The 26,481-nt window shown below is 29.2% G+C and overlaps 1 protein-coding gene across 2 annotated transcripts in view; it reads left to right on the top strand.

Moving 5' to 3' along the window:
* Positions 1–219: 219 nt before the first annotated feature.
* LOC107454507 (diuretic hormone receptor-like) overlaps positions 220–26,481 on the top strand; it is an 82,639-nt gene continuing 56,377 nt past the window's right edge. The window contains exon 1 of one of the 2 annotated variants that reach the window (XM_043053204.2): positions 220–373. The gene's annotated coding sequence lies outside the window, so the exon portion shown is untranslated. The remainder of the gene's footprint in view (positions 374–26,481) is intronic. The other variant, XM_071183703.1, reaches the window with a different exon arrangement.

The raw sequence follows: 26,481 nt of genomic DNA, 5'->3' as shown, positions 1-26,481 counted from the left end.
ATCAAAGTGTAAAAAAAATATATAATTTGTTAAACTTTGTTTTGCTTTTTCATTAAAAAAAATTGTTATCTCTCTTAGGATTACAAATTTGTAACATATTTCTTTAATGAATCTTTTGAAAGTTTAAAGATAAATGAGCCCTTAGTTTTTCCGTATTAACTTATTCAGCAATACTTAGCTTGTGACCAGCAGATGGCGCTCAATTGAATGAATCTTGACAACTAAGGCAACTCCTCTCAACATCATCTGAGTTCATAGAACAACTTTGAATTCGGTGTTCTGAGCTCTAAAATGGGACGTTCCAGTTTTTTAGCTTTGAGTGGAACTTTCAACAACTCTAAAAAAAGTATTCCTGATAATTTCATATAAAAAGGTGAGGTCATTTAGAATTTTACTAAAACTATATAAATATTTAAACAAATATTTTATTTGTTAAAAATAAAATCATTTTTAAAACAAACTAGTTGTGAAATAGTTCCTATTTTTATTTAAATTTTATAAATCTGTAATAGTGTTTTGGTCATTTTTCAAAGAAAAAATTTAGTTATTTAATTTCACTCACTTTTGCTTTTAAGATAAACTGAAACATAGTGTTTTGCATAATTTAAAATTGTGATCGCATTCTTAAAGATTAGCTATTTCTAAACATTTTAAAACTTTTAGCCTTGTAAATTCTTTTAAAAAATTCGTTATTTGTAACTTTTTGGTGTAAAACAAGCTTTATTCATTTTTAAAAAGCCAGCATTTAAATCAAAAAATTTCTCCCTGGTAAATATTTTAATAAAATTAAATTTTTCTGGACTAAAACGTAAAAAATATGTTTAGAAAGAGGCTAGTTTAGCATAGTTTCCTGTTTTTCATAATTACATGTAATTTTATAAAACATAATATCGTGATGTTACATTTGATTTAAAAAAAAATTTAAATATTTTTATTCTTTTTCGGTCAAATGTTAAAGGAAATCAACGGAAGCATAATGATTTGAATAATGAGAATTCGCTTTCATTAAAAAAATAAATAAATTTGTAAAACTTTAGCCTCATCAATTATTTTCGATACAATCATTATTTGTAACTTTTTGGTTTAAAACAGTACAGAGAAAAAAATTCTATAAAGCACTGTATTGCATGGTAATGAGATTTCTAGTAACAAAAATACATAATTCTGGAACTAAATCAGAATATATGGCATTTCAACCATGCAAATGGTAAACGTTAAATGAAAATTCAGGATTTAAGAATTATCTTTCTTATTTCCACACACTTATTAAAAATACATATCTGAGAAGTAAACTCAACAGAAAAAAGGGTTTTCATACCAGGCTTATAGATTTAATTCAAGTAGCCAAATTTTACCACATTTACTACCAAACAGCATGGTAATAAAGCGTTATTTCACAGTTAACTTTACCAAAATTTATTAATAATCGCTTCTGCAAAAATTACCTTGATTTTTGGTGTTCCCTTAGACCCAGAAACATAATAAATTTTACCATATTTGATAGTGTCGATTCTTTTCTCCATGCAGTTTAATTCTTTTCACACAAATTTAAATAACAAATAAAAAGGGGGTATGTAATAATAAAAAATAATTAATATTTATTAATATTAATATTATAAAATTTAAATAGCAATAATTATTTTAACTATAAATTTGTTAGTAGTTTTTCAATCATGGAAATTAACTATTTTACAATTTCTCTACTTTTTTTTACCTTCTGTTTGTTTTGCGTTACGCTTTGTTTGCCACAATATCAAAAAAAAATATGCTTATTACATTCCATTAATAATAATAAAAAGCTAAGAATTTAATTATATTTCAATTTCTTATAAATATGTCTAAATTAATCTATTTCTTATATTATTTATCCTATAAATTTATTTGATCTATAAATCTATCAATTTCTTGCAAATCTATGTTATAAATTTATCATTAAATCTATCTATAAATTTTTCTCATAAATTTATTTTAAAAAGAAGAGAAATTTCTATTTCTATTTACGTTATAGTATTGTTGCAATTGTTTTTAACTCCAAAAATAATACATTTCCTAAAATGTTCGTTTTAAATTCTGATTTTAGAAATTATATTATAGTTATTTACTTACTTTTTTGCAATTAAGAGGATTACTAACTGAAACGGATATTTGATTCAAATTTGATCCATTTTTAATGAAGAGTTTAATAATCGCACTTTTTTTATTTCAATTAAAATTAGTTGGTATATCTTTTAAAGTTCATTTACAGAGAAAAAGGATAAACGCTGATAAACTAGAATCTTTGGCATAAGTGCAATCATAATATTACACATTTTAATACCATAAATAAGCTAAATAACCATTCTTCGGACTGGGTAAATGAAAAAAGAAAATACTAAATAAAAATAAAATAATGAATAGTTCATCAGTACTAAGTAAAGAAATTTAGTACTGATGAACAAAATCGCACAAAATAATGCATCATATACAGACACAATTAAAAAATTTAAAATAATTCAATTTATTTATTGAGTTATTATTATTTGCTGCCCTTTATGTTATAACATTTAGAAAAACACTTTTTGCATTCCATACCATTAGAATCGAGATTGTTTTCAGCATCGCTTGGAATGACGCCGTCACTCGAGGCCAACTCGTGAAAGTCAAAATTTACCCCTTTTAAATTATTTCCTGTGGTACATATCTCTTTTAAGGGGCCGTAATAAATTTATTTCTATAATATCTTCATTGAAACTACTCAGTAATTGGTGCAGTTTCATAATTACCAAATCTATCCCAATAATACTCTGTACCTATAATAATATATTTGCTACCAATCGCATAACCTGCAGCGTTTGAATGTTATGCAAAATAGATTTATCAGTGATCGCAAAAAAAGCCGATATTTTAAAAATAAATATAATTAGAATTTTAAAAACAAGTTTACTTTTTTTAAAAATATTTTTAAAAAGTCGAGGAAAAAAGATCTTTTAATTCTGATTTCTTAAAATTTAATGCTCTATCATTTCTGCCGCTAAATAAGTAGTTAATTTTTTTGCTATTTAGTACACAGTTTATTTTAATTTCAATTACATATTATTGAAATTAGTTAATTACCTTTGGTATATATAATAGTTTGACGGTTTATTGCGTTATCTTAAACAAATTTATATCACTTTTTCATTAATTTTGCATAACTTGTTTTTCATTCCAATCATGGCTGATTTCAAATTGTTTAGTTTTATAGAAGCACGTTTTATAGGTACATAAACAAAAAACACTTGATTTCAGATAGTTTATTATGTTATTATGGTTAGGTATTTTGCCTCATTTAAGTATAATAACGAAGAAAATTTAATTTAGTCACATAATGAATAAAAATTAATTAAATATTAAATACCGTGCAATAAACTCATTTCATCATCAAATAGATATATTAGCTACCGAACAGCACCAATGTTATTTATAAAATATTTGAATAAAATAGAATCGTCTATACTTTAATGAAAAAGTATTAAAATAATTTCAAGCTTAAATATTCTATAGCAATTTGAGTTTCAAACTCTTTATACGTGTTTCCTTTAATAGAAATACTCATTATTCCCTTAATGTTTCAACAACATTTACTTGTACATACTTATTTTGCATATATTAATCGAAGTATTGTTATGCTTCGAAGTATTCTCCGTAGTATGCTTCGAATCGAAGTATTCTCCGTAGTATGCTTCGAATCGAAGTATTCTTCGTAGTGTGCTTCGAATCGAAGTATTCTTCGTAGTATGCCTCGAATCGAAGTATTATTATGCTATAGAAAAATGCTTTTAAATTATATTTGTTTTTAGATCTACTTAATTAAAGGTTTTTGCTTTCTTAACATTGTACACATTCAGAAAAAAGTGATTGAATTGTAATATTACGAAAATTTACAGAAACTTGAATAAGGCGTTTAATCGAACCCTTTTCCCGTCTGAGTTGAAATAGAATATCGTTCAATCAAGTTTTAAAAAAATATGATTGAGTGTTTTTTCCTTAAACTTATAACTACAATATTCAGACTAGAGAAATAAACAATAATTTGTTTCAGTAAGCTCCTAAATTTTGTACAATATAGTTAAACCCCAAATTTTAGTTAACCTAATTCTGTTTTATGTTACAAGTTCAACGAGATTTGTGCTATAAACTGTTTCATGTACATTGTTAATATAAAATTTATTATTTTTTTTTTTAAATTTCTATCGAATATAAAAATGTTCTCATCTTGATATATTTGATAGTTTTATTTTGTGACTTTTTTTTTGTTCTCTTTGTATATTTTGATTATGTTGAGTTTTTATGCCATTAAACTCTTCGTAACTGTGACATTTTGTTCTAAACAGTATTAAAAAAAATTCGGATCAAGTTTCAATGATAAGTACTGACGCATTCTGAATACAGCTTCTGTAAAATATATTTTACCCTAAATTTCATTTTTACCCGTAAAGTTTTATACCTTAATTTGTACAGTATAAACCATTTCATTACAGTAAGTTTGTAATAAGTATTACTGTTACAATAACGAAACGAAATATTTACGGTAATATTTATTTAGTTGCAATGATTCAATGAATTTACGCAAATATTAGTGTAAAAATTGTGGTATATCAAGATTTTTATTAAAAATTTGACAGTAAACATGAATTTTACGGTAAAATGTACTGATATCCTGACTACGGATACTCTTTACCGTACTTTTAGAGTGTATCTGACGTTTTACGGTAAACATAGATTTTACGGTAAAGTGTACTGATATCCTTACTACGGATACTCTTTACCGTACTTTTATAGTGTATCTGACGTTCTACGGTAAACATAGATTTTACGGTAAAGTGTACTGATATCCTGACTACGGATACTCTTTACCGTACTTTTATAGTGTATCTGACGTTTTACGGTAAACATAGATTTTACGGTAAAGTGTACTGATATCCTGACTACGGATACTCTTTACCGTACTTTTATAGTGTATCTGACGTTTTGCGGTAAACATAGATTTTACGGTAAAGTGTACTGATATCCTGACTACGGATACTCTTTACCGTACTTTTACAGTGTATGTGACGTAATTAAATTATCTTTCTCGCGTGAAATATTTGTTAATTTAATTACCCCCGAGACCTAGAAAGAATGTCGCGAATTAAGTTTTTATTGTGTTTAAACGAATTGAAATCGTGTGTTTACGATTTCTTAAAAGATATTTTTCTAATAATGCTGTGTAGTGCATCATTAAAAAAATATACAATAATTTAAAATTGTCTCACAACCCTAATCAATTTCAATATAATTTAATAGCTCTCAAGCACACTTTACTGTCTATATAAAATGCAAAACATGGAAAAGCACTGTTTATTGAGAGAAAATTAATGATGATATTAATTGTTTATGGTATATATGGTATAATTATGGTATAGCATCTGATTACTCTAGGGTATAAGTACATTACGAATAATTTTTAATTTTTCTCAAGTTGAGTTAAAACCAATAGAAAACACAGAAAACATAAAAACTTTTAAGAGTTATTTTTAAAAAAAATATCTTCCAAGAATAAATAAATATTCAAAAGTTAGATTTCTTTAATGAAGATTACAGTTCTTTCAAGAATTGTTAATCAGACAAATTCAATGTGCAATCATCTATCAATGAGGAACTATCAATGAAAATCTTATATTAAACAATTACTTGATACCCAAAATTTAACAGCAGTCACTGCAAATATTACTTTGAAGTATGTACCTATATTAGATAAAAATGATTTCATCAGTGCAAAAGAACTATTTTTTTTGCATATTTCATTTAAAGTCACTCAATTATAATGTTTCCAAAACAACAACCATTTTCTAGATCAGAAACATGTTTGGAACTGCATGGAAGCAAAATCAGAACCACTCACATGAGCACACTACTCCGTAAACTACATTAAACTTTCTCTACTACACTCTACATTACTTTCTCTAATACATTCTTCTACAATACACTCTACATTAAACTTTAAGTTAAGGTAGAGCAAAGCCTGAAAATAAAGAGTACATTGAAATATGTGGAAGATTTTTTTTAAAGAAGTGCACTGCGAAAAGAGGTATTTTCCGTACTTCTTTCTGCTAACGAGAAACTTTTTAACATGCATTTTACAAAGAGGTTACTTCAAGAGAGATCATTTCTTTTCTGAGTATTTTTACAGAAAATTTTCTGAGTAGCTTAAAAGAGTTAATTTTTAATATATCTTATGATTTTCATCGCAAGAATAAATGTTGACGTAAAACGAATTAAATTTCTAAGTACATAATTGCTTTACTAATGCATACCATAGAAACCTTGAAACAAAACTTTAAGAATATTTTTCATTAATAATTATTTGCCAAATGAGGCACTTCTATGTCTCAATGAATAATTTTTATCAACGAGGATAGATTTTACATAGAATGTAGAATTCAATGTGCCTTTTAATATTATTGTTATTTTCATTTAATTAGCTATTAAGAGAAAAAAGAAAAATAGTTTGCAATTTTAGAAATATTTCAGGTGTAACCCGAGCAAAAAATTGATTGCACTAGCTATGAGAAATTACACATGAAATTTAGAAATGAGAAGTTAGACTGGATCATTTCAACAAAATCATTAACAACAAAATCATTTTTGTTGTTATTCTTATAAAATGTAGGAAATAAATTAAAATTCAGTTATAAATACATCCAATAAGTAAAGGTATTCTTATTTTTTATGAAAATTTTAAAATTAAAAAATAATATTCAATTTTTTAGAAATATTTCAATGGCAGACATTTTTTGAGATAATAAAAATTTAGCCTCATAGAGGAAAAAAAATTTATAAACTTAAGTAAAAACATTTCTCGCAAAGACATTTCCGGAAAAGGTAATCACAATTCTAAGAAATGAACGAAATGCACAGTATTTATACCATTCATATTGTAATTTAATTCACTATTGTTACAGTTTTCCGAAATAGTTACAGTTTTTTAATTTCTTTTACTACTGTTACAGTTTTCAGAAAATTCAGCATTGCAGAATAATAATTCTTCCTATAATGCATTTAGTAACAAAATACTAACCTCAAAAATAATTGTAACCAAATAAATGTTTTTTCATGTATCACGCTAAAGTTACCAAAATCCTCAGAGTTATCAATCATTTTACCACTGTATTGGTAATTTTAGCGTTTGATATCCTTGCTTCGCACCAAAAGAAGGGTAATAATCTGGTTACACTTCTACTGTTTATTTAAACTTAAATGATTGTTATTAGTTGACTGTTGATTATTTCTTATTCAAATATAATTTCTAAATTATAAGAAGGGCTAAAAAGAAAGGAATGATGGCTTCACATTTTTAATTAAAGTGTATTAAGGAGACTTAACTCAGATATATCATTCTATGGTGATGGTTTTATCTACCTTTTATGAAATGGTGATATTTATTTATTTAATGTATTTACATACACATGTGTTTTTTTGTAAAGACAAAAAAGGCTTGGAAACTCTTTTTAGTTTGAAAAAAACAGCTAGCGCAGTTTTACGAAGGATAGCAAGAATATACATAAATACACTGGATATCCTAGCGGTGGGATATCTTAGTGGTTAGATTCAAATAAGCCGATAATATACGACAGAAGCGGATTCTATAATATCACCAATGTCTTAGTTATTGGAGCAGTAAATTCCTAATTTTCATTTAATAATATTTAATATATTTTATAACCGCCGTTGAGCTGCCAACCCAATTTTGTGTTTACGACTACCAATATTTTACTCCCTAGCCTTGTAATTTTGAATCGGATCCAGAATACAACGTAACCCCCAGATCAAGTGTTGGGAGAAATTTACCATTGTTGAGGACTATTTGATGGAACTAACCCTCCTTTGTGGCACATGAGATGAAAACTACGAAAGCCGAACACGGTTTGAGTAACGGCAGGGGGACTCTCAATGTTTTGGGTTCACGACTATACTAACGTTAAACTCCGCAGCCTTGTAATTTTGAACCCAATCCAGAAGGCAAAGGAACTCTTGGGATCAAGCGTTGGAGAAATTTGCGTTCATGGAGAATTTTTTTTAATGGAACTAACATTTGCGTTACATGGAGAGGAAAACCACGAAAAACTCCCATGGTTAGCCTCAGGGCAAGGGGACTTTGACCCATGATCCGTCTACCACTGATGATATTTCCACGTTATAACTGTGATCGGTGCAAGACGGATGCGGAATTCGTGTAGACTAGCCAAGCGCTGGGATTCGAATCCCGTAAACCTCATTGGAAGGCGAATGCTTTATCCAATGCTCCATCCAACCCAATTTTATGGGTTTACGACTACTAATGTTCAACTCCATAGTCTTGTAATTTTGAACCCAATCCAGAGGACAAGGGAACTCCTGGATTAAGTATTGAGAGAAATTTACCTTCGCGGAGGACTTTTTGATAGAGCTAACCAGCATTTGCGTTACATGGAAAGGAAGATCACGAAAACCTCCCACGGTGAGCCTAACGGCAATGGAACTCTAAGCCATGATCCGTCTACCACTTACGATATTTTATGGCAGCACTGTGGTCGGTGCGAACCTGGTACGGAATTCGTATCGACCAGGCATCGCTGGGATTCGAGTCCGATACACCTCACTAAAGGCGAACTCTCTATCCCTTCAGCCATCATGGCTCCATTTAGACTTGTTTTATTCTATAATTCTCTTTGAACAGCCGATCCTAAAATCCAATCCAGAAGACAAGGGAACTCTATAAGCTGAACTTTGTAATCAAGTACGTCAAGGATCAAGTACATGGAGAATTTTGCCTGTTGTTTCGAACCCGATTAACCTCATAGGCAAACGATCCATTCTCTGAGTCATCACTGCTCATTTAAGCATGTTTGGAATTTCCTGGAATTGCTTTATTTTGAACTAAGTCAACAAAGTCGATATTGCCCTTCTGTTCATCAAAGGAACTTTCAGCATGCCGCGCTGATTTTTACGAAACAAGTAATGATAAAGACCATCAATTATCATTTTGCAAAGCTACGACTATTGAAACTCCTCTTCAAAATATCACTGAAACAAAATCGAATGTTCTTCGAGAAATTTCTGTTAAGAATTTTTATTTAAAATTATGTACCAAGATCTACTATGTAATTTTACATAAACAGAATGTTTTCATGTAATGAAATAATACATTTTAAATGTGGCAAAATATAAAATTATTAAATGTGAATTTTTTATTTTTTATAACGATATTTGAATTTAAAATGAAATATTTTTTCTCGCCCTTTGGTTTCAGTCAAAATGACCACAAAGGTTGTACTAGAAAGATTTATAGATTGCAACAAATTTGCCAATAATGATGGTTGAGGGTAACGATATTGTGGTTAAAAAGTGTTTCTGAGAGTGCATATTTATAACTATTTGTTGCTATTAGTTTTTTCGTTGAAAACTTGAAAATTACTTTTTTAAGAAATTGAGTATAATGGATTCAAGCAAGAATATATATTTTGAATTGAATTATAACTCATAAGACTGTTGATTATATTAAACATTAAGTCTTTCTGCTATCTTTTTTAAAATATGTTCAAGCATAATATGTGAAAATCAAGTATTTAATATGGTGTTTAATTTCCATTGAAATATGATTAGTACCAGCACCGTTCGAAAAAAACAGCAACGATATTAAAGTTTAGCAAGATTCAAGTTCTCTAACAGCTGTATAATAGGTGTATAGAGCAGAACTGATGAAAAAAAAAGTAGGACTTTTTTTACATGTGAAAAACTTTTAACGGCAAGTGAAGAGATTATTCGTGGAAATCTTTTACAATCTAAATCGAACTATTTATTTTAATATTTAAAGATATTTTCTTATTGTTAATATTTGAAAGAAAACAAAGATATTTTTTCGAAATAAAAAGTGTCGAGAAGGTATAAAAACTATTTTTTGATTTGAAACATCTTTTTTTTGTTGTTATTAATTCATGTTTCTGTGCGTAAAAAAATTGGAGATAGGGAAGCAAATTGCATTCTGAAATCTAAATTCTTTTAAGAGCACTTAAGACTACTCTGCAAAAAAAAATATTTCCTCAAATATTAAATTCCCTTTTTGAACTCATGCGATGCGTACACAAAAATACAGTTCTTTTCACCAGGTATTGAAAAATGTAAGATTTAAAGTTTGAAATCTTTTGTCCCTACGTATGTCGAACTTTTCCTCATGAATATAAGAAACATTACATTTATGTAAGATACGGGTGTTCAGAATGAATGGAATAATATTTTGAGATGACATCCGTATGCATTTATTTTTCATGACGCAAAGAATGAAAAGAGAGCCAGCTATTATTTAATTTTGACACATTAAAAATATCTATAAAAGTAAAAGCTAAAACATTCTTTCAATTTAGGAAATACAGCTTTATTCTGTTTTCGCATTAAAATAAGCGTTTCATGTTTTGCGTTTCAGAAAATGTTTTGAAGCTATAGTCATAATAAACTCGTCGTCGAGTTAGTTTTGTTACAGTTTGTAGTTGTATATAGTAGTTGTATACAGTTTATAAATAGTATTGATAGTTTTCATTTCACATGCACTTAAATTTTTTAAATTATTAACATTAGTTCATCAACATTTAGGATGTGAGTGAAGAATTAAATAATGTCAAAAAGAACAAATAGTGTAGTTAATAAAAATAAACGATTTATTCGAAAGCTTACAAAGGGCAATCAGCAAAAAATTAAACATTGCCTTGTACAATGCGCAAAAAAGATTAAAAAAAAAAAAAACGGAAACACTCTGTATAAACTTTAATCTAATGATCAAAGTTTTGCGAGCCGGGGACTCAATCGAGGGTTGATTTCAAATATGCTAAATAATTAGTAGATATTCGAGATCACACTTTTCGAAATCAGACACAAAAACGTACTTTCACTTAATATACGTATCTTTCTTTCAACAGATTTGGATTCCTCATCCTCAAAATATATGGGGGGGGGGGGAAGACTCAATCTGGAAAATAAGGTCCTAATAGTTTGGTCGTCGAAAGTTCGGACATTTTAATGATAATTTTACTTTTTGCATATTTCACCTATTATAAAATACATTTACTCAAAGATAATTTCCTTCAAAAAATATTTTTAACTAATTATTTATTATTTTGTTTAATAATGGTAAAAAAAAAAATTGAGTTGTAAGTTTGAACTAAGTTGGAGAATTCAGTATTTTGTGCTCAATAAAAAAAAATTTGATTTTTACGTAATTTAACTTACTGATTGCAAAAAGTCATATTTTAGACAGTAGTAGTGTACAGGGAAGTAGTAGGGAAGTAGTGTACAGGGAAGCAGTAGGGAGGTAGTGTACAGGGGAGAAACATTCTCGCAATTTCGCCCTACTACTATGCCGCTATTGGGTTAAATTAAAGTTAATACTATAGCATGGACAATCATCTCAAAATAAATAGAAATTTGAAGGATAACTTGCTCAATGCTTTTGATCTGTTGATAGGATTTCAATGAGAAAACAAATACACTGAGAAAAAAAGATCACTGAACTTGGTGAACACTGAGAAAAAAAGAATGCTCAAGACTGTTAGAAAATAGTAAAATTTACCGAGTTTCTGGATTGATGGAATTAAAAAAAAAAGAAAGGTAATTCTTGCCGAAGGGCTTTGGTAGTGATTTTAGTAAGATTAACATTAAAATATTGTTTTATAATTTAATGCAAAATACTTTTTAAATAATTATTCACAACTTTTTATTATTTTATTTAGTAATAGTCGAAAAGTTTTTGAATTGTAAATTTGCACAAGGTTTGAAATTGAGCTCGTTTAAAAAAAAAAAAAAAGAAAGGAAAAGGCATTTTATGGCTTATTTTTCGAGAAAATAAGTTACGGCACTTCAGTTAGCCATGGTTATTGTAATATGAGTGTGCACACTGGAGGTTTCTTTTTTTTCCATTTCTCTTTCAATGCAAGTAATTCTCTGTTTTTCTCTTTGCGTTTGATTGCAATTCAGCAAATTATAGAAATTTTATGCCACACGTTCGAATTACATAGTAAAAACAGTCGTAATTTAAATGAAACAATTTTTACAATGTAATCTAAGAGATAAATTGTACATGGTTTCATTTAATCATGAAAGTGTTTTTATTCAGTGTTTCAGTGCTTTTCTTCTAAATCTGTTAAACTTTTTCCTCCATTTTTCCCAATGAGAAATAAAAATAACGAATTCGAAAAATCACGTAAGAAATTGATTTGATTCTTTTAAATTTAGCTGCAGTTTGAATTTTTCTTGAATTCAGGTCAAACCGGCATTCTTTTACCTTTAATTGCAAAACAGTAAGGATTAAAATATATGTTGGTCTTTACTTGACTTTTTGTTTACTACATAAATTGTGGTTTCTTGTTTGAATAAAAAGTAAACAAATTTCAAAAATCAGATGTCAAGAATATTAAAACAAACTTATTATTCAGTTTCATTAAACTATTTTCTTTTAACCGTGTTTAAACAAAGAGAACGGAGAATGAATGTGAAGTTTACCGAAAAATAAAGCAAATTCTTCATTGTTTTTGGTCTCTTATAGTATTCTCGTAAAGTATATAGTAAGTGTATTTGTGTTGACACACTCATAATGCTAGCTCATTTTCAAGTGCAAAAATAACTGCTTGAAGCATAAGTCTTTTATCTTTAGAGATAATTGATAAAAAATTGTCTTCTCCTTATGCATTTTTATAATTAAACTATATTGATGTAAATCTTATTATAATTAAATTAATGATTGATTTGTTATTTATTTCCATGGGAATAATTAGAATAGAAAACTTGTTTCAAGAGATTTTTCTAAGAAATTACAGTATGCATATTTATTAAACACCCATATTACACTGAAATATTATTAATTTATTGCTGAAAACGCCTCAAAAGTGACATCTCTTACTAAAGTCAAACCATTGACAACTTAGAAAAGAGCTAATTCCTGAATTATTCTACCTCAGTTTCTTTGTTTATCGAGTAAATTGCGGTTCCTTATTAAAATAAGAAGTCAACCAATCTTCAAAAATGTATGTCAAGATTATTATCAGGAGAACTATATGTTATTCAGTTTGCTAAAGTCTTTCTCTTTTAACCGCGTCATTATTCTGTTGAACAAAGAGAATGAAGGCAACTTTTCGCTAAAAATAAAGCAAATCCTTCATTGTATTTGTCACCATATTGTATCGATATCTTAATTGTGTAAGTTTGGAATCATTCATGCTGGCTAATAAATGATTAAAGCAGTTATTTTCAAAATAGAAATAACTTCTTAAATTATTAATTATCTTTCTGAATAAATAAATGGGAGGTAATACAATATATCTGTATATTGGTAGTAATATTATATGTTAAAGTAATGTAAGATAAAAAAAAAGATATCTTACCATGAAAAAAAGTTAAAAGTAAAATAAATACCGATAACTTCTTTACAAAAAAAATCTATAATAGGGAAAACTATTTAACACTTTAGATTTGATATTTGAAAAAGGTATGGAAAAAACTCTTTGGACTTTTTTAATCAAATGTCAACGAAATTAAATGTTAATGAAAGGTTTGAAGTAAATTGCTCGAAAATAAAAAATGATTGAAAGAGAAAAAATAAAAAACTTGAGTTTTCTTTTAAAAAAATTCTATAGTGGGATAAACTGGTAATTTTTGTATGCTTGGAAGAGGTTCGACATTTTTTTTGGCAAATTTGAACAATGATATAAAAAGGTATAGCAAAAACAAACGTAAAACTTTTTTAAAGACAGTGACACGTTGGATCGTTCTGTTATCTTCCAATGTAAGAAAAACTGGTTAATAGGTATTTTAAAGTTAATAAATTGCAGAAAACCTTAACAGTGTTATTAATTTATTATCTTTTGTTATTGTTCAAGTATGAAATTAATTCTTCTTACAAGCTTATTTCCTATGTAATATCATTTTTAATGACGTAATAATTTTAATTTCATAACTAGAATGATATAACGTAACTTCAACAAAGTTTTAAATTAATTCAGATTACAAACACCCATGACAAGCATTTTTTCCGAGTTTTTCATAAATAACCACGTTGGGTAGGCTTCAAAATTATGGTTATTATTACTATTATGAAATACTAGCTGAATACTCACTCTTCCTAAAATAAACAATCAATCAATATATTAGTACTTAACAACACTGCGACTTGCATAAGATTTAAAGACATATACCAACACAATGAATAAAGTTAAACTGATTAGACTATTTATTTATTTTATTTAGTCCTTCCTGAAGGTTTTATGTTATTAAGCAAAATACGTTTTTAGTAGTACATCACATCACAAATATTCAGTATCATTTGTTCTATACCCATATTAAGTACCTATCACGTATTCATCATCAACTGTATTCAATATAATTTTTCATGACTCAGTATCATCAGCTGATGGTAGTCAATATTTACCACAATCAAGTAATTTTTTTCTGGTACTTATTTCCTTCAAGGAGCCATAAAAATACCTCTTTCCACAGTATCGAAATGAAAACTCCCAAGTATTGATGTATTTTTAATTGATGTCGAATACACTAACATAATCCTATATTAGTACATTTGGTATTTATTAAAACTAGACCATTTACCAGCGGTACCTATTACTAAAATTTTTTAAGTGTCACTTACGCCAATAATAATATGGCGGTTTTTCACAATCACAAATTAACTCATTGTCTTCAGCACAAATTAACTCATTTTCTTCATTATCTTTGCACTAATAGTGCTTAGCTTGTTTTTTTTTTCAATTAGTTCAGATTACCAAAATTAATTAGGCATAGTAAAGATTAATAATAATTTGGCAATTTTTTACTCTTCTTCTTTTATAAGTTAGATTTATAATGAAAATTAATGGAGAAATAGAGTTAGTATTAATTTTGCTTTAAACTTAACTTATTTTTTTCATGTAATTAGTACTTATAACCAAAATTAACTAAGTATCATTAGCATCAATAACTGAATGGCAATTTTCTACGCTTCTCCTAAATAAATTATTAAAGTTTCTCAATTAATTTTGCCTTTTAGTACGTAGCCTTTTTTTTAAACCTAATGTTTACTTATATGGAGAATATTTATTTCGGCATTATGCAAATGGCACAGTAAAACAGTAAATTTCATGAAAATTATTATACAGATTTTCTCACAGAAAATTCTATTTTATCTTGATTTTTTTTCCTTAAATTTTAAGTATATTGGCACATTGGTACATTTTATTTGCATCGCTGCAGAATGGGATTACCGAGCTGCAGAATGGGCTATTGGTGACGATAGGGGAAACATCCTCGATGATGATCTAGAGACAACCTACATATGTCACATCCCGTTTTACAGAGAGGAAACCATACAGCTATCCACAGGTCGTAATTTAGAACCGAAGCACGACCAATCTCCGATCCAATACCCTCAGAGGTATACATTTGTTACGGAAACTTGTAGAACTTTGTGACCCCGGCAGTTTTAGTGTGCTCCAGGCATCATTTTGTACACGGGTAGTCTTTGGTTTGTGGGGATCGAACTCAGGAGCTCTCGGACATGGGCCGAACCCTCAACCAGCCAGGCTACCCTGGTTCATTTTTAAATATCTATGCCTATAAAACTAAAGGTAGGACACAACAATTAAAATCAATATAAATATGTAATTGTTATAATATTTTCAATTTTATGGTGCAAATAAATGCTTTTATACTTATAAAAAGCGGATATTTTTAATACTATTGCTAAAAACTATTTACTCTAGATGTTAAATTTCAAATCAGCTGTGTTTATTATAATATGTTCAAAATATATGTTTGGGTCAGAAAAAGGAGTTGAATTTTTTCAGTTCTGTCTTAAAAAATATCAAACAACTTATAATTACTTACTTACGTACAAAAACTCTGTAAAGTACGTGCAAAAACTCTGTAAAGTACGTGCAAAAACTCTGTAATCAATTTAGAGGATAAAAGTATTTCTCCTGTAATAACCATTTTTATCGTATCAAATAATTCATACTTTTCTCTATAGGCAAAATGTTGTTACCATCCAGTAATAAAAAAAGTTGGTTTCTGCTTTAGCATTCAACTAACATATCTATAAATTGTGATTAAAAATTTAAATTTGACGAGCAAAGTAATTTTAAAATATCGTACGCGCAATTAAAATATGTTTTATGAAATGAAAAATATTCATAAAAAAAAGTTATCTGTTTAATTTTATTTGTGTTACTGTTTCTGGTTTGAAATGAGAAAAAAACATGTTTATACAAAATTCATAAAATTTAAAAGTAAAACTATTTTTAGGTTGCAATTTTAAATCTCTTGTTTTGATAAATATATTGTAAGCAAGGGAAAATCGTGGAACTCTATTTATTTTATATTTACGTGCTGTCACGTACTCATATTTTTCTTCCAGTCAAGATTCCGTGATTTCTATTCTAGAATAATAAAAAGAGAGAAAAAGCTTGAATTAAAAGGATTTATGGGGGTACTACAATGATGGTCGATTAAACAGAAAGATCAACTTTTTTACATCACGACTTTATCAAAAATGAACACATGTGTACAAATTATGAACAATGAAAATTTGTGAAAGTAAAGATTAAAAAGTGAAACAAACGTAGCATATACACTAAGCCTATTTATAAAGCAAAGGAATGAGAACAATAAAGGATAATACGTGTAGCACAGTCTTAATTATAAAACTGCCGCGTATGCGATCTAGAGCAAATCGAAAAGACTTCTTACAGAATCGTGATAATATAAGGTTGGTTTGATGGTTAAAAAAGTGCATGCTTCTTCTGCACTGCTACACATTTTAGATATGCTTAAAATAAAAAATCTAAAATAGATTTCACCACTTAACAATTCGCTCCAGTGTGCTTGTAGGAGGTGGTTGACAGATTTCAAGTTGTCAGCCAAGCCTGTCTCACGCTTGCTCTCTGGGATTCAAATCAGGTGAAAACACTGGCAATTCCAAAACGAGTGATATTCTCTGATTAAAGGCACTGCTTTCTGATGCTGGAACGGTGAGGACGGGAGTTGTCATCAATAAACACATATTACGCTCCCATGACTACACTAAACATTAACAGAATAATGTCCCGATAAATTTGTCCTGCCATAGTCTTAACTAAATTTGTTCTAGAACACAAAATAGTGTGTTGCGGATTATGACCTAGCTTTTGCATTATCAAAGGTAGATATAATATAATTTTGCTCAAATATCCGAAATGACCCATTTTTGGCCGATTGCGCAGCTGAAATAAGTCAAACTGTATAAAGCAAAGTAATGGACATTTATTAGCATCTGCAATATAGAGCTCTTAATTTGTGGATCATGATTTAGCTTATGTATAACCAATGTATCAGTTAAATTTCAGTGAAGACATTACAATTCCATACAGAAACCAGTAATAATCAATTTAAACCCAGTTGTATGACCGAAATAAAACAAACTCTATGAAGCAAAAGTATTTAAATTTATTTTTGTCTATTAGACATTGAAGCACTATATATAAAAAAATGCATCAATTGTCGATATTAGTTATTTTTGAGAAGGAATTTGGCCAGAACTTAAATCCAATCAGAGGTACCTCCGATAAATTTAATTTACTTTACCAATCACGTTTATTTCATTATCCAAGTGTTAGGGACCTGCATCGGTCCAGATTGATCCAAGACAGACCATTCTTCATCGAAAGTTGACTTTCCATTATCACGGTACTTCAATCTTTTTTCTTGTGCACCTGTCGATACCAGAGACTTGACTAAGGAATCAGTAGTGACTTCTGGTGGGCGTCAAGAAAAGCCTCATGGTCACAGATATGAGATTGGTCACTCGGTATTCAAACCCACTATCAAAACTCTTGTAACACAAAAAAAAACCCATCAAAATCATTAAAGAATAATGTGTAAAAATTCATCTGACTAGAAAATTCAAATTTACCTCCGATAAGTTTAATCCCCGATAGTAATTAAGTCATTTTATTATTCAAGTCTCCTTGACCTGCCTCAACTCAGATTAGTCCAAGTCAGACCATTCTAGATTGAACACGGCCTTTCATTTTCAAGGTACTTCACCAAGCCGGTTTTTGAATGCGGAATGGGAACTTGTAAAGAGAGCTAAAAAGAACACACAGGTCACCCAACGGGAGGACATCTTAACAAAATTATCGGTGAAGTTCTCTGGTGAGCATCAAGATCACAAATGGAAGATTGATCAGAGTGTTCAGTCAACTAACAACCGCATTTAATCGGTACTCGAGCATACTATCAAGACTCTTATTACAGAAAAAAACAATATCACTCTTCACCCTTTTGAGAAGAAAAAAAAAATCAAAAATTATTTTTTTTAAACTTTTAAATTGAAAGAGGGATGAAATTCCAAAGCCAGTTCGAGATTCCGATACGAACGCAAGTCCAAACCTCCACGTTGCGACAGGTCCTGTAGACCCAAATAGTCTCTGGCAAAACATCAAAACACCGAGAAATAGTCCACAGAAACCAGAACATCAAACAATAAACAAAAACATCAAACAATACGAGCACCGCAGGGGTCATGTAGCGAACCCATATCAAGGAATATATCTTCGGAAAGCTCCTTAACTACAATTGGAACAACATCCTCTCTCTGCTAAAACATCCAATTGGTGCCACAATAACTTTGAGGACTTTTGCCGATGACTTTTTCTTTGCAGCTTCCACTGTATCAGATCTAGGCATCCTGGTCACAAAAGCTGTAAATGATTTTAACATGGGCAACATGCAATAATCTAAATCTTTCAACTGATGAAACTGAAAATACAAACTCGTGAATGGCCCATCTGTACATTTGAATGGGCGCAAAAAATCAAAATATCTAAAGTGGTTAGGATGCTGGGCCTCAATCTTGATGAGAACCTCAACTGGACTGACTATCTAAACATCCAGTCAGACAAAGCTGCCAGACAATTTCTGGCCATACAAAGAATAGATGGAGGAAAACGAGGAATAAAGAAATCCCAAAGTCGAATAATTTACAAAACCAGAACAGAAAGAATGACCGCCCATGCAACCTGCATCCTGGTGTTCAGAAAACACACCAGAAACAAACTAGTTATTATTCAGAGAACATTTCTGTTGAATATCTCTTGCGCCGATTGTACATTCTCCACAAATGCCCTTCAGGTTATTCTGGAAATACCTTCACCACACATCAACCTTCAGCAGGAGGCAATTAGAATCAACTTCATCAGAAATGAAAATTCCTCTTCAACAGTAGATGGCACCTGTTTTCACTCCCCACAAATTGAAAAAAAATCAAATTCAATGACGTTCACCCTGAGAATTTCAACTTATAGTAAAATAATTGTCTATTCATTAAGCAAGTCCGATTAATACGAAAAATAAATGTATTTACAGATGGATCTAAGAAGTGTAATGGAACGGGAGCTGCAGTTGTACAATGGCATAATCACATCGACCACACTTAATTCCTACTTAACTTAACTTAATTCGTACTTAAACTTAATTCCTACTGCACAGTATTCTAGAAGGAAGCAATAGCATTAAAGGAGGCCATCACTCAAGCCATGAAACAATTCACAAGCCAAACTGCAATCTGGTCAGGTAGCCTTTAAACAATAATAGCACTTAAGAATTATGCTACCGCTCACCAGATTATACAGGACATCCAAATTTTACTTAATAATACTTGTGGCCTCCAAATCTCATGGATTAAAGCACAAAATAACAACGATGGAAAAGAATAAGCAGGTAACTGGGCTTAAGAGGCAATTGATAAGGGTCCATTTTTCAACATCAAAACTCCATATTCATTCATTAAGCTGAAAGCTAAAACATAAATTAAAAAGGATTGGCAAATGGCATCATCACAAACCGAAATTGGGAATATTAATGAAAGAAATTTCACCAGATGTCTCATTCAAACCAATACAATAGAATAGGCAGCTAATCCTCTTCTTTATAGAGCATGGTCCCTTTAAAGCGTATCTAAAACACTTCAGCCTGGCTACTGGCAGCACATGCACCTATGGAGGAGTAGGCACAGTGTGTAACTATGCAATACAATATTCACTTACCATATCCCACCACTTTAAGCAAACTAAAGCTAGAATTCTTCATAGCCTGGAAAAGATCGATCTATAAGAATCCTAAGATGAAGCAGAAGGCAACCAACCTGGTTAATTTTCTAGAGGAATACGAGGAAATCCTGAAATAATTTTCATGAAAAAATGACAAAATCATGTGAGCTCCAACCACTTCTAAACTTGATCAATTAGCCCTCGACACTTTCTAAACAAAATGCCCGTAATAATAGAAAAATCTTTCTTTTTCTCAATTTTGCACTCCCCCCCCCGCTATTACCTGTCTTGTTTTCTAACCTTAGACATAAACCGATAAATGCTCTTTTAAGGTCATAGGCGCCGGGTTAAATGCTGTGTATGCGTAAATTTTTCAAGGAGAATTTGCTAAAATTGCTGCAATTTTCTCCGTTCAGTTAAGTTCAATTTTTATAATAGTGCCGCAATGGCTCAGGGGACAAAGCGTTCGTCCTCCAATGAGGTGAACTGGGTTCGAATCCCACGATGGCTGGTCGATACGAATCCGCATCCGGCTTGCACCGACCACAGTGATGACATGAAATATCATCAATGGTAGACGGATCATGGGTTAAAGGCCCTTTGTCGTCAGGCTAACCGTGGGTGTTTCTCGTGGTTTTCCTCCCCATGTAACGCAATGAAGGGTTAGTTCCATCAAAAAGTCTTCCACGAAGGCAAATTTCTCCCAATACTTGATCCAGGAGTTCCCTTGTCTTCTGGATTGGGTTCAAAATTACAAGGTTACGGAGTTGAATATTAGTAGTCGTAAACCCAAAAATTAGGTCAGCTGTTCAACGACGGTTATAAAATAAACTAAAATTTTTATACGATAGTCTGATTGGTAAGGCGTTAGACTCGCGTCCGTGAGAACGGGAGTTTGAATCCAGCCTGCCGAAGAATCATCGTGTATTAAATGGTGACTGGTGGAAGATAAATCTGTCGGGGTCACAAAGTCCTCCAAGTTCATATAACAAATCAATACCTCTGGGTGGACTGATCCAGGAGTTCCCTTGTCTTCTGAATTGTGTACAAAATTACAAGGCTACGGAGTTGAGTATTGGTAGTCGTAAACTCAAGTTTCGGTAGGCTGTTCAACGACGGTTACAAATTACAGAATTTTTATACTAAGAAAGAAAAAAATATTTATTTTTTTAGCGATGATTTAACTAGTTCAAAATTTTATATTAAGTATCATTTCGAGTGGATCAATCGTGGCAGCGAGCAAAGCAGTTCGCAAATCAACTCTTATAATTTAGCGAAGCAATTAAGGGTTGGCGAGTGTTAGATTAGAGGGGGCAGAGCACAGTAATAATCATGATTTGACATAGAAAAATAAAGCATTTTCTCGTGATGTCATTTTTTGAAGGAATTTGACGGCGAAAAAAATAACTTGATTGTCTATTTGAAACTCCTGAGTGTAAAAATGCTCTAGATACACTATTAATAACACCCTATTACCATAAATTCATGGAACTTTACAGCTTGATTTGAAATGCGGGCCTTGTCCGTAAACTTATACGGTAAATGGACATTAAATAACATATTTTTTTTAACAGAGCAACCCTGAGCAGTGGAAAAATTGCGCATTTATAAAAATTGACTGTTTTAACATATGTACATATAATATTTAGAATAAAACTATTTTTAAACCCCAAATAAAATACTATTATTAATTAATCAATTAATTTATCTCATGTCAAAATGAGGGATAGCTAGAACAGAGTTAAATATAATTTAAACTGACGTAAATTTATATAACTCATTGATAATTATTTCTCGACGTTGAATTAGTTGAATCCAGCATTTAAATAAGGTATGATATTAAGCCGTTAAATTTGCATGAAGTATGATGTGTTTTGTCTCAGTATTCGTATCTTGCTATACAATGTACTAGTCACAACCTGTCATCAATCATTCAAACAATTATAGCACATATCCATGGTTTAACAGAATTAACACGTTTGAAAGTGTTTAGAAATGAGATTTAAAGGATGATATAAAGAGCTTTAGTTTGGTCTCATGTTATAAAGTTTAGTTTGACTTATAAAATTCTTACTGGAATATGGTTTAACAATCCTAACTCTTGTTTCACTTATTTCTTCTCGTTTTCATTTGAAAATAATAAAAAAAAATAGAATTTTAGAAAAAATTAAACAAACTTCAAATGCTCTGCGTGTTAAGAAATATCTCAGGTAAATGTACCTATTAATTTCGATAAAGCTATGAAAAACCTGTTTAAACAATTATAAATTATTAATTAAATTTTTTATAAATAAGCTTATTGGCGATAAAGTCTAATAGATTTTGAAATGAAAAGTTTTTGTATTGCATTTCATGAATTATCCAGAAGAACCTCAAGTGATGGATCATACCATATAAATTGTTCATAAGATTGTAATCCTTTCAAGAAACAGTGACGAAGATATTTAATTTGAAACGAAAAGGCTTCATTTATAAACAAAATAAAACGTATTTAAAATATAATTTAAGCAAAATCAGATTTATTAACAGCTTTACAACAAATCGTAATGTATTCTTCTAGATCTATAATATGATTACCTGAGAACATAAAAAGGTACACATACAGTTGCGCCAAAAAGTGAACGAATCAGCATGAATTACTTTTAATTTAATGATCGGATCTTCACGTTCTGGGACTCAATCTTAGTGGTTCAAGGGGGTGACTTCAAATATGCTAATGAATTAATGCAGGTGATGTTTTAAGTTACGAAATCAGATCCGAAAACGCACTTTTTCTGAATTAACATACCTTTTTTTGGCGGATTTGGATTTCTAATCTCCAAAATTTAGAGGGTTGCCGCAATTTGGGAAGTATGGTCACAATAGTTTGGTCAGGAGAGCCGATCCAAAGTTCGATCCCCGTGATGCTAATTTTATTTTTTTGGTATTTCGCCATATCTCGAGAAAATTTTAAGTGAATTGAAAAATTTTTGCACGCAATTATATAATTCGTTAATCCGAAGATAATTCTATAAAAATAGCTTTTATCTAATATTAATGACTTTTTTATTGTTTTATTTAATAATAGTCGAAAAATTTTGAACTGTAAGGTATACAATAAGGAATGTTACTTTATGAGGCAAAATTCAAAATTTGAGTAAAATTAATCAAACAGTTCCTGAGAAATCAATTTTTAAAAACGTCGTATTTTTAAAATTCAATTATATAATTTTTTTTTCGGGTACTATTCGAGCGATTTCACATAAATCTTGCATTTTACCACATAAAATTACGACCTTTAAAATGATGTAAGAAATCGTATACTTTACAATTCAAACATTTTTCGACTGTTCTTAAAAAAAATTATAAAAAATAACTGATATTTACGAAAAATTACTTTTTCAGAGAATGATTTCTGATTAAACATCTTTTATCGTCTGCAAAAATATTTAAATTTTTCTTTNATGAACAAAATAAAACAAAAATTAATGGAGTCCCTTTTTTTTGTCTTAAGAAGGCTTTTAAATATCATATAGATTAGGGAATTCATATCAGAATAAACCAAATGCAATGAGTTATCTATAAATTAAATTATTATTCAACAACTTAATTGCTGATTGACATAGTTTTCCTTAAATTAATATTTAGCAACAATTACACGTATCAGTCAACTTAAATTGTTTAAATACATTTCTATTCTGACACACCAACCGACAGAAAACGTTTTAGTCATCCTTAATTTGTCTGGTCCTTTTGTTTCAGAAAATCAGAGCTCTATATAATTGCTTGCCTTCAACTTAGCAAGCATGCTAAGTAAGCTAACATGCACTCTTGTAAACTTTGAAAACTTAAATAATTATGTAAGTTGTTTTAATTAGGCAAAGCTTAATATATGATTAAGTACAGTCTTGCAACTAACGAGTTTGTAAGTATGTAATTTAGAAGGAAACGTTAAAATTTTGGTTAAGTAGTTATTCATATTCAAATTATTTCAATCTGCAAATTAACTCTACAATTAGAAAACTGCGTCAAGTTTGTTTGAAGCAATTAATATCTAACCACTTTTTCATCCCGAAGAAGTTCATTCCATGTATGTTCACGTAATAAAAATGTCTCTCCGTCTAAAGATTTTTTATCAGACCTAATTTTTGTGAATTTTTGTTTATTACTGAATTCTCATATCAATTGTTTAAATTTTAACGAAGTGATTTTGAGCTATAGAATATTATGGAACAGCGTATTATTTAAAACTTCTAGATCACTTCTTTAATACATACTATATATTAAGAAACACTTAATATTTTGCATCATACGGAAGGGAAATTTAATAACCAAAATGTTTACGTCAAGCTTGTTTTTACCTATTTGATAGAAACTGGAATTAAAAAGTTTGTGAAATTGTAAATCACATCCTATAAATGTGTTCACTTCACTTGATATTATTTAAGTACGAGGAAGTTTTCATCGGTTTCATAAAAGTTACTATTTTTAGCAGTTTGTATAAATTGGTTGTCACGCAAGATATCATGATTTAAATCATTTTAAGAATGAAAAATCGAACTTAACTATATAACACTGGGGGTTCCGCGTTCGGCTGACCACCTGACCGGAACATATGCTCCTGCACCCCAGAGCCCAAGGTCAAGAAAACTGAGATGGGCACAGTCGGCCTTGGCCCTCTTAATGGGCTGTCGCGCCACTGAGTTAGAGTTAGTTTATATATATATATATATATATATATGTATACAGAAAAATGACAATGAAGACGAACATTTAATTTTTGAATTATTAAATCTCTGGGTATTAACATTAGTAACATTGATAATAAAATCAACTTAATTATCAAATACACATCGTTTTATACAAACTTATAAAGAATAAAAAGCACAGTATATTATTTTAATAAATTTTTTAATATTATTAAATTATTTTAGGAATAAGAACTTAATGATAAAAATTTAATAATAAAAGCTTAATAATAAAAACTAAATTATAAAATATATTTAATTATAAAATAAACTTTCCAAATTCGGTGCCAACGAAAATACATAAAGGATGACTGCAAATTTTGTGTAATTTTCGTTTTAACGTAATTTTCTACTAATATTAAAAAAATAAATAGAACAAAGTTTGAAATTTTAATTGGATATTTTCAAATTCAATTAAAAGAAATATGATTGAAATGATGGAAAGCGTGATCCTTGCTAAGCTTCTTATCTCCTTAGAGTCACCAAAAGTAATTGAATTTTCTTCTAAAATAAAATTTTTTTATTAACTTTATTTTAATAGTTTCTTTAAACAATTTTGAAACAAAATAATATCTTTGAACCATTATTCCAATTTATTCAACTAGATATTTCTGTTCTCATATTTTTGCTGCTAAAACACAATCATATTAAACTTAAAATTTATTTCAATTTTATTTTGGCATTTTTAAAACTCAGTTTTGTTTTCAACCGATCAAAGATGCAATGAAATTTAAATTAATAACCACAAATTAACTTTATATCAAAACAAGTTTTCGATTTATATTCTTGTTGCAACTTTAATTATGAAGAAAAAAATATTAAATATATATAAATAATAATATATATGAAAATGCTTCTCATTATTTACGATATTCGTTTGTTAAAAAACAATATATCTGATCCTTTGTAATATTAGATATTTGTCATTTCAATATATATCTGGCAAAAGAATTAATATTAATAGCAAATTTATTTATTCAATTTAAGGTTACATTTTTAAAAATTGAAATAAAATTATTTTATTTCTTTTAAAAGTACTTTTTGTCTCTTTTTTCTCCTCATATGATATTTAATAATGGTTGCATAAAAAAAAAAACATTATTGCTAAGTTTCAAATACATTTTACATACATACATTTCACACGCATTCTCTTCATTCATTCAAAAAAAAGCTAAATTTGGTTTTGAAAAATTAAATTTATTTAAATAAAATATATGCCCGCTAGTTATACCATTTTCTTTATATCTATATTTATACTTATTTCTTTAAAAAAAAATGCCTTATATTTGAGAAAATAAATTATATCCATAATATGTGCTGTTTAATTAAAAGGGTTTTAATGTATATATAATATATATCTGAACATTTAAATGTATAGAGTATGGATAATTCATAAAATCTAAGAGAATACCTAATACTCGCACTATTTATTATTAACAGCATGGAACTAACATTTAAGTTCTTTATTGAATGTGTCATTTATTAATATCATTTTTATGCTTTCTTTTATACTATATCTCGTCAAAAAATTCTTCGTCAAAAATCTATATTAATACAAATAATCTATAATAATATAAATAAACCTATATTAATATCTATCAAAAATCAATATTAATGTCAATACAAAAGTATAATAATATTATAGGTATCCATAACAT

The sequence above is a fragment of the Parasteatoda tepidariorum genome, chromosome 7 (genome assembly GCF_043381705.1).
Source record: "Parasteatoda tepidariorum isolate YZ-2023 chromosome 7, CAS_Ptep_4.0, whole genome shotgun sequence".
Taxonomy (NCBI): Eukaryota; Metazoa; Arthropoda; class Arachnida; order Araneae; family Theridiidae; genus Parasteatoda; species Parasteatoda tepidariorum.
The sequence above is the reverse complement of the archived record's forward strand: the minus strand, read 5'-3'. Positions and strand labels throughout refer to the sequence as shown.